The 13,975-nt window shown below is 44.7% G+C and overlaps 1 long non-coding RNA gene across 3 annotated transcripts in view; it reads left to right on the forward strand.

The window, feature by feature from the left end:
- Window positions 1-13,975, forward strand: part of LOC102011796 — a 41,935-nt gene that overhangs the window by 2,001 nt on the left and 25,959 nt on the right. The window lies entirely within an intron of this gene.

Genomic DNA, 13,975 nt, shown 5'->3' on the forward strand with positions numbered 1-13,975 from the left:
TATATATATATATATATAAATGTTAGTATTGTAGCCACATGTGTGTGATTTATAAATACCTGCATACACTTAGATTGGGGGAAGTCCATGTTCAAAACATTTTAACTGATAAGAGTTTGAGAAATATAGGTCAGAGAGTACTATTGGGAGAGGGTGGGATCATCACGCGTCTTAGGGTAGATTCAAGGGAACAAACTGGGGAAGAGATTTTTAAAACTCAAATGAGAAATCTCATGAATGTAAAAGAAGCTTTCACAAACAAAAGATGGAGACTAAAAGGTCGCTCTGACCTTGCACTTGAGCAGAGCCCTCGGAATATTTATTCCTTGTTCACAACGTCATCACACTTATCACCATTTGTAATGTGCTGGCTTCCTCCCAGCAGAGGCCTCATTTGTGCTACCTTGAGGCCTTCTGTGCCCAGCTTGTCTGCTGTAAGGTCACAGGAAGTAAGGACATTGCTCAACATGGAGTGGGGTTCTATCTGGCCTTGGCAGGGCCTGAGTTCCGGCACCAGAACACAGAAAATCTCTTGATGTCATTTCATTTTATGACAGGTGAATGGTAGGCTAGAAGGAGGCAAGAAGGGAGAATGGGGGAGAGAGAAAGAGAGAGAGAGAGAGAGGAGGGAGAGAGAGGGAGAGAGAGAGGGAGAGAGAGAGAGAGAGCCTCAGAGGGAGAGAGAGAGGGCCTTGGAGAGGTAAACAAACAATGATGCAGGACGATTGTCTGGAGAAGCAGAGGTAAGGATGGTTGAGGGTTGAAGAACAAGCAGCTGTTTAGAGGCAGAAAAGCAGGGCAAAACCATGAGATAAATTTTCCATTGTGAAAGATGGTGCAAACACTTGGTAATTTTGTCATACATTATGATTTCAATGTCTAGGGCTTTGCTTATATATGATCCCAATTGTATTTGTTTTGTTCACTTATTTAAATAAAACTGCATCTCTCATAATGGGTTATTTTGGCCATTATATTATAGATCTTAGCAGGAGCCAGGCTCTTTGGGAAAGGGCATAGTTTGGGAACCTCTGGGGCACTAATCTTCAGGGAAGCTGTGAGTGTCAGCCACTAAACCACCCCCTTGTCCTAGTTCTTTCCCCCTGGAAAGCTGAGAGCAGGGCCCCTACCCCAAGAGATGCTTCGATTCCAGGAGAGAACAGAAAGAATGCAAGGAAGGGCTCCAGGATGCCTCTTTTTCTCTCCTCCTGTGTTACCATAGTATCTCGTTTCCTTGGTTACCGGTGGCCAAGGAAAGGACACTGGGTGAGTGCAAGATTTTGATGGAGCTCTCTAAAGAAAGATGTCAGTGAGGACCCAGTCTCTTCTTAAAGAACACTCAGTCTGAGAAGTAGCTCAGGAGTTGGGGTGGGGAGGGAATGGAAGTTAGAATGTAGAGATTTCCTTTCATCCAACAGAAATGAAGTGCTTAAAGATGACCCTGAGGAATGAAAGCCAGGAACACCTTAACCAGCTTTGGTATCACTGGAGATCTGGAATGGACAGGAAGGCCGTGATGCTGGCAAAGAAACGACTTCTGCCAGTGGTTATTTGGCCTGTACCCCACTTGGGCTAGCTCTCTGCCATAACAGCACTCTTGGGAATGTGGGGTTATGCCACTACAGCTCTGAGCACCTGGCATTGTCCTCGACCTTTCCCCAGAGATCACACTAGACCTCTGAAACCTCCCTTGAAAGCCTGTGGATTTCTCTTTTCTTTCCTTTGCGTCTTTCTTCTTTTTTTCTCACTAACAGATGTGAAGGACAATAGCCTTCAGTTTTACCCATTTTTAAAGGTTAAGGTATCAGTCTATCCAATAAGTTTAGCCTGACTTTACCAGAACAGGGTACCTTTCTCCAAGAAGACAAGGAACTACATGAATATTTTAGCATTCACTGCATTGTTTACTAATTAGATGATTACTCATCTGTCTCCTCTGCCTGCTTTTCAGTTTTCTTGTTTCATATCTTTTTTCTTAAAGTGTTTTTTGGAGAAAGAGATGGGCAACATATAAAGATGACTTTAAACAATAGATCAGTACAAAAGAGTATACGACGAGAAATATCCTCAGACTAGAGACTTTCCTTCTCTTCACCCACCCCACCCTGCCCCACCCCAAAGTAGCTGTTGTTATGAATTCTTGTGTATTCTTTTAGAGACTTGGTGCAAATATATCATTCATCTGCCTGCCTCTCTGCGACTCCTTCTATATCCCTCCCCCTCTCTGTAGCACAAACAATACAATGTGATCCACACTGCTTTGCTCATTACCTTAGAAAAGCTAACTACCTGTTTTGAAGATTTTTCATATCAATATGTATGGAACTGCCTCATTAAAAGAATAGCATAGGTGTCCACTGCATGGACCTACCTCTTATTCATCCTGGGTTTCCAACCCCCAGTACTGAGCTCAGCATATAGACAGGAAAATTTGTCATGTAAATGAGTGAATGAAAATTCTTCATCACAGGACAGATTTTTACTTAGACTATCAAGAATATGAAAATGACAACTGTATGAGAAGCATTTTTACCCCCAGTGTGAGAAATATGTACTCTGTCGGGAGTGGTGGTGGGTAATAGGAAACAGAAACAAAAGGAGGAGGACCTGGACATAAGAGCCAGCCTTCCTGGGCTTTTAGTTTTATTTCTTTATTTGATGCACAGGTGGTCTCGGCTGATGTTCTGTGAATACTGAGCTGTGGGGTCTGGATTTTTTCTGTCTATTTTGGGTTGGGAGCACGGTGATAGCTCTTCTGGCTTTCCTTCCTGGTGACCTCCAGTCCCGCGCAGCCTGGATTTTTGCATTGAGCTGCCATACGCAGTGTGAGGCTGGGCTCCTTGCATGGTGGCAGAGGTCATGCCCGCCAGCCCTGCACTCACCCTACACTCCCAGTCACGTTTAGGTGTCCCATGGAGATGGCCACTCCTGGAAGTGCAGCTCCTTCTCCCATTCTCTGTCTGGACCAAAGCTAATGGTGAGCCTATGGCACACGTGCCTCAGCAGGCATGCAGAGCTCTCTCTCTCCATCCACTCTGAGTCAAGTCACCCCAGCAGCTGAGCATCAGAAAATACTTTTTTTTTCCCCTGAACTAAAACATCAGTATTGAGATTTAACTGCAGTGTTGGCACTTTCTGATAAATAAGTGGGCTTTGGGTTGCCGTTTGGGCACTAGGTCTCTAAAAGATTTCCCATCAGCAGTCTGAGGTATTCTCTGAGCCCTGTAGTTACTCCACAGGAGCCTGTGTCCTGAACTTAGTGCTCAGGACTTACTGCTGTTACTTTGGGCCCACTTTGAAGAAGATAGTATCAGGCATCTTGAAGGAGACTGTGCTTGCTGAAGGAGGTAACCAAAGGGTGCCCTAACACTTGGTAAAACTGGTAGGACCTTTGAAGACCAGCTGCACATTCTGCTCTTTTATTCCCATGGAAAATGTCCTCAACAAACTTCTTCATCGGGGGACCAGGAATAGTTGGTACCTGCTTATCCTCGAGTTTCAGTATCTGCTAGCCTGTGGAATTCAAACAATCTAATTAAACCCTCCTGTGGGAATAAGGGCCCCTGCACCCTGCCTCACACAGGCCCTGGCAGCTTATTCATTTCCTGAGAGCAGCTCCTGCATGGCCCTTTGTAATGTGTGGTGTCCTCTTGTCCTGGGCTGTGAGCATAGATGACTGATAAACTTCTGCTCATCTCATCTGCCCAGTGCCAGGTGTCATGTGTTCAGCCATCCCAACAGTGTAGGGTGGAAATCCCTCATCAGTGGAGTGACCAGGAGGCTAAGAACAGAGGATGCCTCAACTTGAACTCGTGTGTATCATCTGGGACATTTATTTTAAATGAGTTTCCTGGAAATCTAAACCCAAGATACTCTGTAAGTCTGGTGTAGAGCCTTGGAACCTGTATTTTAATAAGACCAACTGATGCTCACTAGGTGATATGTGCCCCACGGGTTCCAAAGCCCCTCCTTGAAGTCTAAGTGTTCCACAGATCTGGAACATCCTCTCTGGTTTTCCTGCTTAACTCTACCCTCCCCTTTAAGTGTGGGTCCCAGCTCACTGGCACCATTAACATTGGTTCAGAAAGCCAGGGATGGAGCAGTTCAGAAAACTGTGCCATGGGACCCCACTGAGCACAGAGCTTGGGGTTCAGAGGAACATCATTCAGGAGGGAATGCAGGTAGAATGCAGACATGACTCAGGATGTAAACCTTCTCCTGAAGCAGGAAAGGTACCTTGCCTGTGAGGATCAGGAGTACCTTCTGAGTCTCTATTAGTAATTAGAATCTAAGTTTATAGGGAATCAGAGGATTCAGCGCAGCCCATTCATGGCTTCTATGTACGTCTTTGCTCATTTACTCCCCTTGTTTACTGACAACAGTCTGCGTTCCAGGGACATATTACTATGCTACTGTGTCAGCTGCCAGATGTAAGACAGCTGTGGATCTTGTGCTGATGAGGAAAAGGAGGTAACAAAAGCCATGAAACACAGGACCCAGGGCACACATAACACTGGTGATTAGTGGCTCTGACAGAGAAGGTGCTGTGATTATATTAGGCCCACGTTAGCTAGGAGTCTCCTGTTGGTCAGCCACAGAAACCCAACTCGAAGAGTCCAGGCAGAAGAGGTGACTTGGAGCAGGCAACTGAGGAGCAGTGTGGAGGTCCAGGGGTGCCCTCTGTGTCACTGACCTCCTCCTGTTGGACTTCTTTTCTCCTGCTTTGCCTCATGACAAGGCTATGCCCTTACAGCCTATTGTCCAGTGAGAAACAGAGGACTTAGTTCTCTGTCCTTTGTAAATATCTCAGATTGACACTCCTTTCTGTGGGTGCAGAGGTAGAGATGCATTAGAAGTGTGAACAATAAAAGTGGTGGCACAGCTGAATAATTATGTATGTATGTATGTATGTATCTATCTACCTTCTATCATTTATCTCTCTATCTCTCTATCTATCATCTATCTATCGATCTATCATCTATCTATCATCAATCATGGGGGATTGAGTCTCGGGCCTTTGCACTGAGTTATATCTTCAGTACTTTGTAAAAGTTTTTATTTTGAGACAATTTAGGATCCTCCTGCCTCAGCCTCCTACAGTCCTGGGATTCCAGGGTGCCCCACAGTGCCAGCAGAAGAGCCCTTCAAATGCTTATCTTCTAGGGAATGAATGCACATCATGTTGAGCCACCACAGGTCTCCTGAGTGCAGTGGAGCATGCGGCCTCCTTCCCCAGAGAGGTGTGGCTGGCTGTGACTGCTTTTGGTGACAGCGACTTCAGTGCCATGGGCACTGCGGCTGGGGATGTCTCCTTCTTGGGTTGGTTTCTGTTATTTAAAAAAAAATTAAAATTTCTCCTTTTTATTATCAAATATATAGTGTACATATAATAAATCCATAAATATCTATAAAAATATATATAAAGGGTACATGTAGTATATATAATATTTATAATGCTTGTTTCAGAATAAATTAGGAAAATTCAGATAAGCAAAAAGCAAAATAAAAAGTTACTGTGGAACTCACTTTCTACGGGGAACACTTTAACATGCAGTCTTCCGTTTCTCTCTTCTCTCCCCTTCCCCCTCCCCTCTCTCCCTTCTTTTCTCTCTTTATCTCCACACATGTAAGTATACATAACTACACATGTGTGTGTACGCATACATATAACATAGACTCATAAACTGTGCTAGAGCCTGAATGAACTTTTGTATAAATAAGTACACCATTACAGCTCCTTTCTAGATGTCTCCACAGGCTTATGAGGGATGTTGGGCTGCAGTTCTACTTTCTTATAACATCTTTGTCATGTTTTGGTATTACAGTTGTACCAGCCTCACAAAATGAGTTGGGATGTAGTGTCTTCTTCTCCAGTCTTTGAAAAACTTTGTATAGGATTGTTGTAATTTCTTCCTTAAAATTAGTCAGTGAAGTTATGTAGGCTCAGGGTTTTTTCTTGTGGCAAAGTTTTAACCATTTAATTTCTTTGACAGATATGAGATTACCAGATTTTCCATTTTTTCTTTGAGTTTTCATTAATTTCTGTTTTTTCAAAGAATCTGATATATTTTTTCTAGTCTTTAAAATTTATTGGCACAAAATGTCCATAATAATCTGTTGGTATCCTTTTACTTTCTCTAGTATCTATAGTAAAGTCTCTTTTGTCATGCTTGATTGTCTCCACCTCCATCCTGGCTAGGGATTTATGAATTTTATTGTCTTTTGAAATTACTGACTGTTACCTGGGTGTGGCAGCACACTCCTGTAATCCCAGCATTTGGGAGGCTGAGGCAGGATGATCACCATGTGTTTGCGGCCAGCCTAAGCTACACAATGAGACCCTGTCTCAAAAAAAAAAAAAAAAAAAAAGAAATTACTGACTGTTGGTTCATTGATTTTAAATCTTTATTTCCTAATTTAAATATTTAAATGTATAAATTTTCTTCTAAGCACTACTTAAGCTGTATCACGTAAGGTTTGACATCTTTTCATTATAATTTAGCTCAAATACATTTTCTGATTTCCCTTCTGATTTTTAAAATTTGACATATAGGTTATTTAAAAGTGTGTTGTTTCCAAACATTTGGGCACTTCCCAAATCCTTCTTTGTTAATAATTTTTAATTTGATTCCATATGATTAGAGTACCAATCCTATGTGATTTCAATCCACTTAAATTTGCTGATGCATTTCTTAAATGTCCCAACATATGATCTCTCTTGGAAAACATCTGAAAGAATGTAACACTGTATTCTGCTGAGATTGGTTGTGGGTTCTATAAACATCAGGCACTCAAGTTGGTTGAGAGTGTTTTCAAGTATCTTTACAGATTTCCTGTATTATTCTATCAGTTACTGAGTGTTAAAATTTGAGTGCAATTGTAGACTTTTTCTCCTTTCATTTTTTCCAGTGTTCTGATACCAGATGGATCTGCATTTAGGACAGTTATGCATTGGGAGGATTCATTGTTAGGATGGTGAGGGTGAGGGAAATGTTTTAAGGAGGTGAAAATGTTCTTCATCTCGGCTGGTGTGGTTACGTGCATACACACAGGTGCATGTGTGTGTTAGCACTCAGAACCCATGGGCCTCAGGTGGGTGGAGGAGCAGGAAGAAGCTTTGGGAGACAGAAGGTATGGAGAAAGAGAGAAAGAGAGAGAGAGAGAGAGAGAGAGAGAGAGAGAGAGAGAGAGAGAGAGGAGAGAGAGAGAGAGAGAAGCCAAAATGCAGTGCCAAGATCATCCAGCACTGTCAGGGGGAAACTCTGGAGGGATATTAAGCAGGACACTGACATTATTGTTTTTGTTTTCCTCCAGTTACCTTTTTTTTGTGTGAAATTCTTAACAATCAACCGGTCATGCCAACCCAGAACCTTAAAAAAATGCACGACTAATGGAGAATGTTCCCGGGAGCAGCCTCTCTGTTGTTTTCCCCTCTCCCTCCCCACTACACTCTATGTCCAGAGGCAGCACCATGGGCTATGCCCAGGATGTGTAGGCTTAGTCTTCGGTAGTTCACTGAACCTCCTCTGTGTGCAGTGCTGTGCTGGAGACTGTGGGCATGCAAGAATGGATGCTGAGGTGTCTGTCACCTTCTTCAAGGATCTGGTCTAGTCACAGAATTAAGGGTTGCCTGAAATAATTAACAAGTGGAGAAAGGCGAGGTCAAAGTTCAACATCAGATTGGTGGCTAGCATCTAACCAAGAGTCACAGGAATTCAGAGATTCATGACAAGGCAAAGTTGGGCTTGGGAGTCCAGCAGAGACATTGATAAAAGATGCCCAAAGCAACTCTAGTCCTGCTGATCCTGCTGGAGAAAATAGCCATGTTGGAGTAAACCAGAGTGACAGGAGCTACCTCACTCAGAGCTGTCCTGCTCCCAACCTGTCTCCTTAATATCTGTGATCCTGGCAGCAGTGATAAGTTCAAGGCTGAACAGTACTACCCTGACCTTTAAATGTCTGTGGGTAAATAGCAACTAGCTGGGTGTGGGAGAGGGAGCCCTTAGCCAGAGTTGTATAGCCCTTGAGGACTAGCCTTACAAGTCGCATTTCTGGCCTGATTTGAGCCTGTTCAGAAAGTCCTTGTCTTAGTTACTTTTCTCATTGCTGAGACAAAATACCTGACACTCAAAGTCAAGGGAGAAAAGGTTTATTATTACAGTTTGTAGAGGTTTCAATCCATAATCAGCTGGCTCAAAGGCAGGGTGCCATCGCAGAGGAGAAACAGTTCATGGCTTGGAAGGTGGTAGGCAGGAGGCAGCAAAAGCAGAGAAGTAGCGAGGAAGCAAGTGACAGCAGCAACCCTTGTTGCTCCTCATTCTGTCCCTTGAATTCTATCCAGGCAACCCACCCTTAGGGTGGGTAGCACTTATGCCCAGGGTGGGGCACCCTTAGTCTTAGCACCATGCCCTGAATCAATCCCTATATCCTTGATGCCAGCATCACACATCTTCTATCCAGCCACCTCAGAAAAGCCCCATTAATGACTGCATGAAGCTTTGAGGGGACATCTAGATATCAGCCCTCCTCCAAAGTAAGCAACCAGCCAGTTAGCTGCAAGCACTTATTGAGTACCTGCTCTCTGCTTGGTGACACAGGCATGATGGGGGACTTCAAAGAACTTCGAGCCACCCAGAAAAGGCAGCGTGCATGTGGAACAGTGACCACAGTGGAGCAGGAAAGAGCCTGACTCTGCATCCAGGAAGCCCTAAGCCAGACTTCCAGCTTCACCTTTACTTAGGAACAATAGAAGCCACAAAAAGGGCTTCTCTCTGTGCTTCAGTTTCTGATCTGTAAAACAAGCATAATCATAAGACCTTTTAAATTGATATGAAAGAAGCATAGGTTTTGGCAAATAGTCTGCACTCAACAAATGTTAGTCTTTTTAAAAACAGAACGGCTCAGTAACTGTTATCCACATTATTATACTTATTTGCATTCGCAGTAATAACTGTATGACTCACATTGGGTTCTACAAGGGACTCTGTGATAGCAGTTGAGTGTGGGGTATGACAACCCCTTCCTGTCCCTGAGCAAAGTAGTAGCTACCCAGAGAGATCAGGAAAAACCCCAGGGTGGATGGGGAAGGTGTTCAGGCAGAGTAAATGGCCATTGGGTTGCTTCACATTTAAGTAGAGTAGAGGTACCCAACAACAGGCTATATTCAGTTCTGGGTGAGTTATGATCAGTAGGTTTTGAACACTTGTCTTAGTTATTTTTCTCTCACTGCTGGGACAAAATACTTGACGCCCAAAATTAAGGAAGAAAAGGTTTATTTTGCTTATGGTTTGTGGAGGTTTCAGTCCATACTTGGCAGGTTACAAGGCAAAGTGGCACAGGGCAGAGGGCAGGACACAGCAAAGCAACAAGCACAAAAAGGGAGGAATGGCTGCAAGTAGCCTCTTCCTCTCCCTTACATATGCAAACTATCCACTCCAGGGCGGGTGTAGCTCTCACACCCATAATCAATCAAACTCTAAAAGCCTGCCCCATGACCCCATGAGGCTTTGGGGGGACACACAGACACAAACCATAACAACACTGTTTTTGAGATGGTTGCCATGATTCAGGACCTACATTGTGTAAAGTGTAGGTTGACAGATTTCTTTGAAAAATCAGAATATTTAGTGATGCAACATGGCAGGGTCTTGTCATAAAAATGAGGAAATACCTTGATCAGGTATATGGGGGACTGTATGGAGCGGCTGTTTCCAAAAGTGTGGATTTAGGGTTAGAGGGGCCAATAAAGAATGGTGCAGTACCCCAGAAAGAAATAACAGGAAGCCATTACAAGCACTGCTCCTGAAGAGACAAAGGAAGGGAAAACAGAGAAGAGTTTGTGGGACAGGGCTTTCTGATAAGAGATGTGGCCTCAGCAGAGTCACAGCCAGCCCCAGGCATCTGGAGGAAAGGAGCCCGGGGAATAAGGAGCTTGGCTCCCTTTCTTCCCACCGTTGTATAACCTGTGGTGTCTCCCGGCTTAACCAGCACCAGCCAAGAAAGCTTCTGTGACAATGGACTCGGCACTTTCCAAAACCTCAGCAACCAGACACTTGTGACACTTGTGGCTGTTGAGTACTTGAAAGGGGACTAGTGACTGAAGAGCAAAAATTTTAATTTTATTTCTTAAGTAATTTAGAAGCAAATAACTACATGTGGTTCATGGCCATGTTGTACAGCACAAGCAAATGATCAGCGGGCCAGAGGCCAGGGCCACCCTGAGATTCAGCCTGCAAAAAATCACCCTCCTGGGCATGGAACAGAGTGGCAAGGGTGGAGATGGGGCGGGGCTGGAAGGCAGCAGAGGGCAGCCCACAGCTACGGTTGGCTGGAGGGGAGACTCAGTGCAGTTCTCGCCTAGGCGGAGGTCTCTCATCTATGTTACCTTTCTGGCTCTTTCAGTGGCCCTCAAACGGATGCTTGTGTGATGTGTTGAATTGTGTCCCTCCATCCTCACGTCACGTGTGGAAGTCGTAACCCTCAGTGTCTCAGAATGTGACATTTGGAGAGAGGGTCTTTCAGGGGTAATCAAGTTAAAATGAGTTCATTACAGTGCACTAATGACTGATACGATTTCTGTCCTCAGAAAAGAGAGAGGCTGGGGAGATAGCTCGGCGGTATAGTGTCTGCCTGGCAAGTACAAGGTCCTGAGTTCAATTTCCAGTACTGGAGAGAGAGAGAGAAAGAGAGAGAGAGAAAGGGAGAGAGACAGAGTAGGACCTGGGGCAGACACACCTAGAGGGAAGGTGATGCAAAGAGACTCAGGAGAAGGCAGCATGGATAAGCTAGGGAGAGAGGCCGGTAACAGGTCCTGCCTCAGCTTCAGCAGGAAACAAGCTTCAGACGCTTTGCATTTGGAAGTCCTCCAACTGTGGCGAACTGTGACGCAATCAGTTTCTGTAATCTAAGCCACCCAGCTCATGGTCCAAGCCTCAGCAAACAGAAGTTTTATAGCCATCTTTCTGAAACCGTGGAGATTCTGCGATTCTGTTCCCCAGTTCCCCCAAAGTTAGGTGTGATGCACTGTAGATCTCTGGGGAAAAGGAGGTTTGAAGTCCCTTGGAGCACCGCACACAAGGCCACCAGACCTCAGAGTCAGTGTGAGCCATAGGACAGGTCCGCGCCATACTTTCAGGGGCACAAAGTGACCCCATGGCTCACTTGTCACTGCTATGGAGGCTTTCTCCCAGAGTCTGTCCTCATAGCCTTGTTCAGAGCCACAGAGCTTTATAAAGGCCCTGGGCAGTTAACTGTAGCTCTGTCAGCGTGCGGGGCTTTCAGGCCCAGTGGGGTCTAGGGGGCTGCTCATCCTGGCTACTGTGGCGTCACTTTCTTAGGGTCAGACGTGTCCCTCTACATGAGTTCTTTTGAACACACAGCCTGTCTGTTTGCATTAACTGGTTGGTAGATACAAGCCCTACGGACTTAGTTTTACTGCATATGCCAGCAAGGCTTATGCCAAATTAGCACTGGAAAACTTAACACAACAGCCACAACCACAAAAAAAATCAGAGGCTGAGCATATATTTTTGAGTCCACCTTGCAGCTGCCTTTTCCTCCCATTGAACAAAGTCCTCTTGCACCATCATGATGGCATTTAGTTCCTGAAAGAGATCTGGAGGCGCCCTGAACCCACAATTTCTCTCTGGGGTTCCTGAGAGAGGGCACAATGCTCACAAGGAACAGTTGCTGGATTCAAGCTGCAGCCTCATTTTACAGAAAGCTAACTTAACGTGCAAAGCAGAACTTTGTTGCCTTTTTGAAATTTTTAAATTGAGAAACAATAATTGTGTATGTTTACAGGGCACAATATGTTTTGATAAATACAAACATACATATATACATACATTGTGGAATGATTAAATCAATCTAGTTAACATAGAACCTTACCTGCTGGTTATTTATTGGCAGTTAGAATATTTAAATCTATCCTTTTTTTAGCAGCTTTGAAATATACAGCATATTACTAACAACAATAGGCATCACGTTGTAGGGTAGACCTCAAAAACTCATTTCTCCTGAAACCTAGTTCCCCCTTATCGACATCTCCCCTTTCCCTACACCCCTCCAACCTTTAGCTCTAGCAACCCCTTCCTACTCTCTACCTCTTAAAAACTTGCCTGCTTTTTTTTTTTTTTTTATTTGAACTTGCCTGTTTTGATTCCACATGTTCATGAGATTGGGCAGTATTTGTCTTTCTGTGCCCGGACCATTTCACATAGCATAGTGTTGTCCAGGTTCACTACATTGTTGCAAATGCCAGGATTTCCTTCTTTATAAGGCTTAGTAATATTCCACTGTGTGTATCTTCCAGATTTCCTATCTGTGCATCTGCTGGCAGACACCAGCTATGAAGCGGAACCCTCAGTCACCTAGGTTGCTTTCTGATGCTGCAGGGTTTCTGGAGCTCCTCCTATCACAGCCATGGTTTGGCCAGGAAGCAGAAGGGTGGGCAGCCAATGGCACACATCACTGTCATCTTCTTAAGGAGTGTGCCTCCGTGTCGTGCCTCACACGTCTACTGACAGCCACTGGGCACTTGGCTGGGCACACTGACTCCGTAATACCTTTGGAGTCTGCTGCAAAGAAGAAGGGAGAACAGAGACTAGGAAACACCTGGAAAGCTCTGCCACAACCCAGACCAGCCACTGCCCAGGTCAGCCTGCCACATGTAGGCAAGAGTGCAGGGCGGCTGGAGGACTGGCCCTGTGCAGGGGGACTGAGCACATGGTGACACTAAGGGGGGAAAAAGCTCCAGGTGGTGGTGTCCCATGAATGCACACAGCTCCCCTGGGCTGATTCTCTCTGTAGCCCTGTCCATAATTGTGATAAATTTGAAAGCAAGGCCCAATGCCCAGGGGAGACCCTGACTGGAGAGCACCATGCAGCGGGGAAGCACCTGCACCTACCGATGTGGGGCACCAGCCAGGGGATCTCTGGGCAACTGGCCCCCCTTCCTTACTCCATACTTTCCCTAGTTGCCCAAATTTCCTCCAGGCTGCTTCAGAGGCTCTTTCGGGTGGGAGAGAGCTGCCCCAGGTGAAGGAGGGGGCTTCATTCCCAGGAGGCCTTGGGGAGGTGAGTGAAGCTAAGGCCTGACCTGTCCACCCCACTCAACAACTTCGCCCAGTGATGGAGACATTCAGATAGAGCAGATTCAGCCTTGCATTTATGGCTCTAAAAAGGCTTTAGGTCGTGCAGAGCCCAAGCAGAACCTGTGAGAACACAGGGATCTCATGTATTCTTCCCCTTGAGAAGAATCCACATCTCCATTCTAGGGCAAAGTACATAGAACTGGACACATTTTCCTGAGAGCAGTCTCTCTGGGACACTGACTTCCAGGAAGTCTACCTAAAGCTATTTGGCACAAATTCCCCAGAAGTTTCAGTCAGCTTCAATTTTAACTGTTTTAAATGTAGTGTTTCAGAATATTCTCCTTATAAAAGTGTATTGCAGCCCATGGTAAATGTCTGGGCAGAAGGATCAGAGCTGGTTTTGTTTCTGTCTTAGCATTTTTCTGTGCTATGTTGCAGGGATCAAATACACATTTTTATAAAGATTGAGCATGCAAAAATTTCTCAAAGGAAAAATCTCTTGTTGGCTAACAAAGTGGTCTAAAGGTCATTGCCTACTCATCCAGAAATATTTCACTGTAGAAAATTTGGAACATTTGGAAAAGCAAAAAGAAACAAGAAAAAATGTCTGTAGTGCCAAACCAAAACTTTTGGTATATAATTTAAACTTTTTATGTATATTCATGTATAGCTACTTCTTCTCATGTGCTGGGGTTATGTCTTGATATACCCGTTGTGAGTTGGAAAAAAATCATAATTCAAAATGCCTTTAAGGCACTGATCTACCTCATGTCATGGCTTGCAACATGGCACACTGCATGGTGTCAGTTATTTTCTCCCCATGACCATGTGACTCCCTGCCCAGCAGCTCACAAGAGAGGGGATTGCTAGCCTGGGGAAGA

This window comes from Chinchilla lanigera, unplaced genomic scaffold (assembly GCF_000276665.1).
Source record: "Chinchilla lanigera isolate Chin_1 unplaced genomic scaffold, ChiLan1.0 scaffold00032, whole genome shotgun sequence".
NCBI classification, from domain to species: Eukaryota; Metazoa; Chordata; class Mammalia; order Rodentia; family Chinchillidae; genus Chinchilla; species Chinchilla lanigera.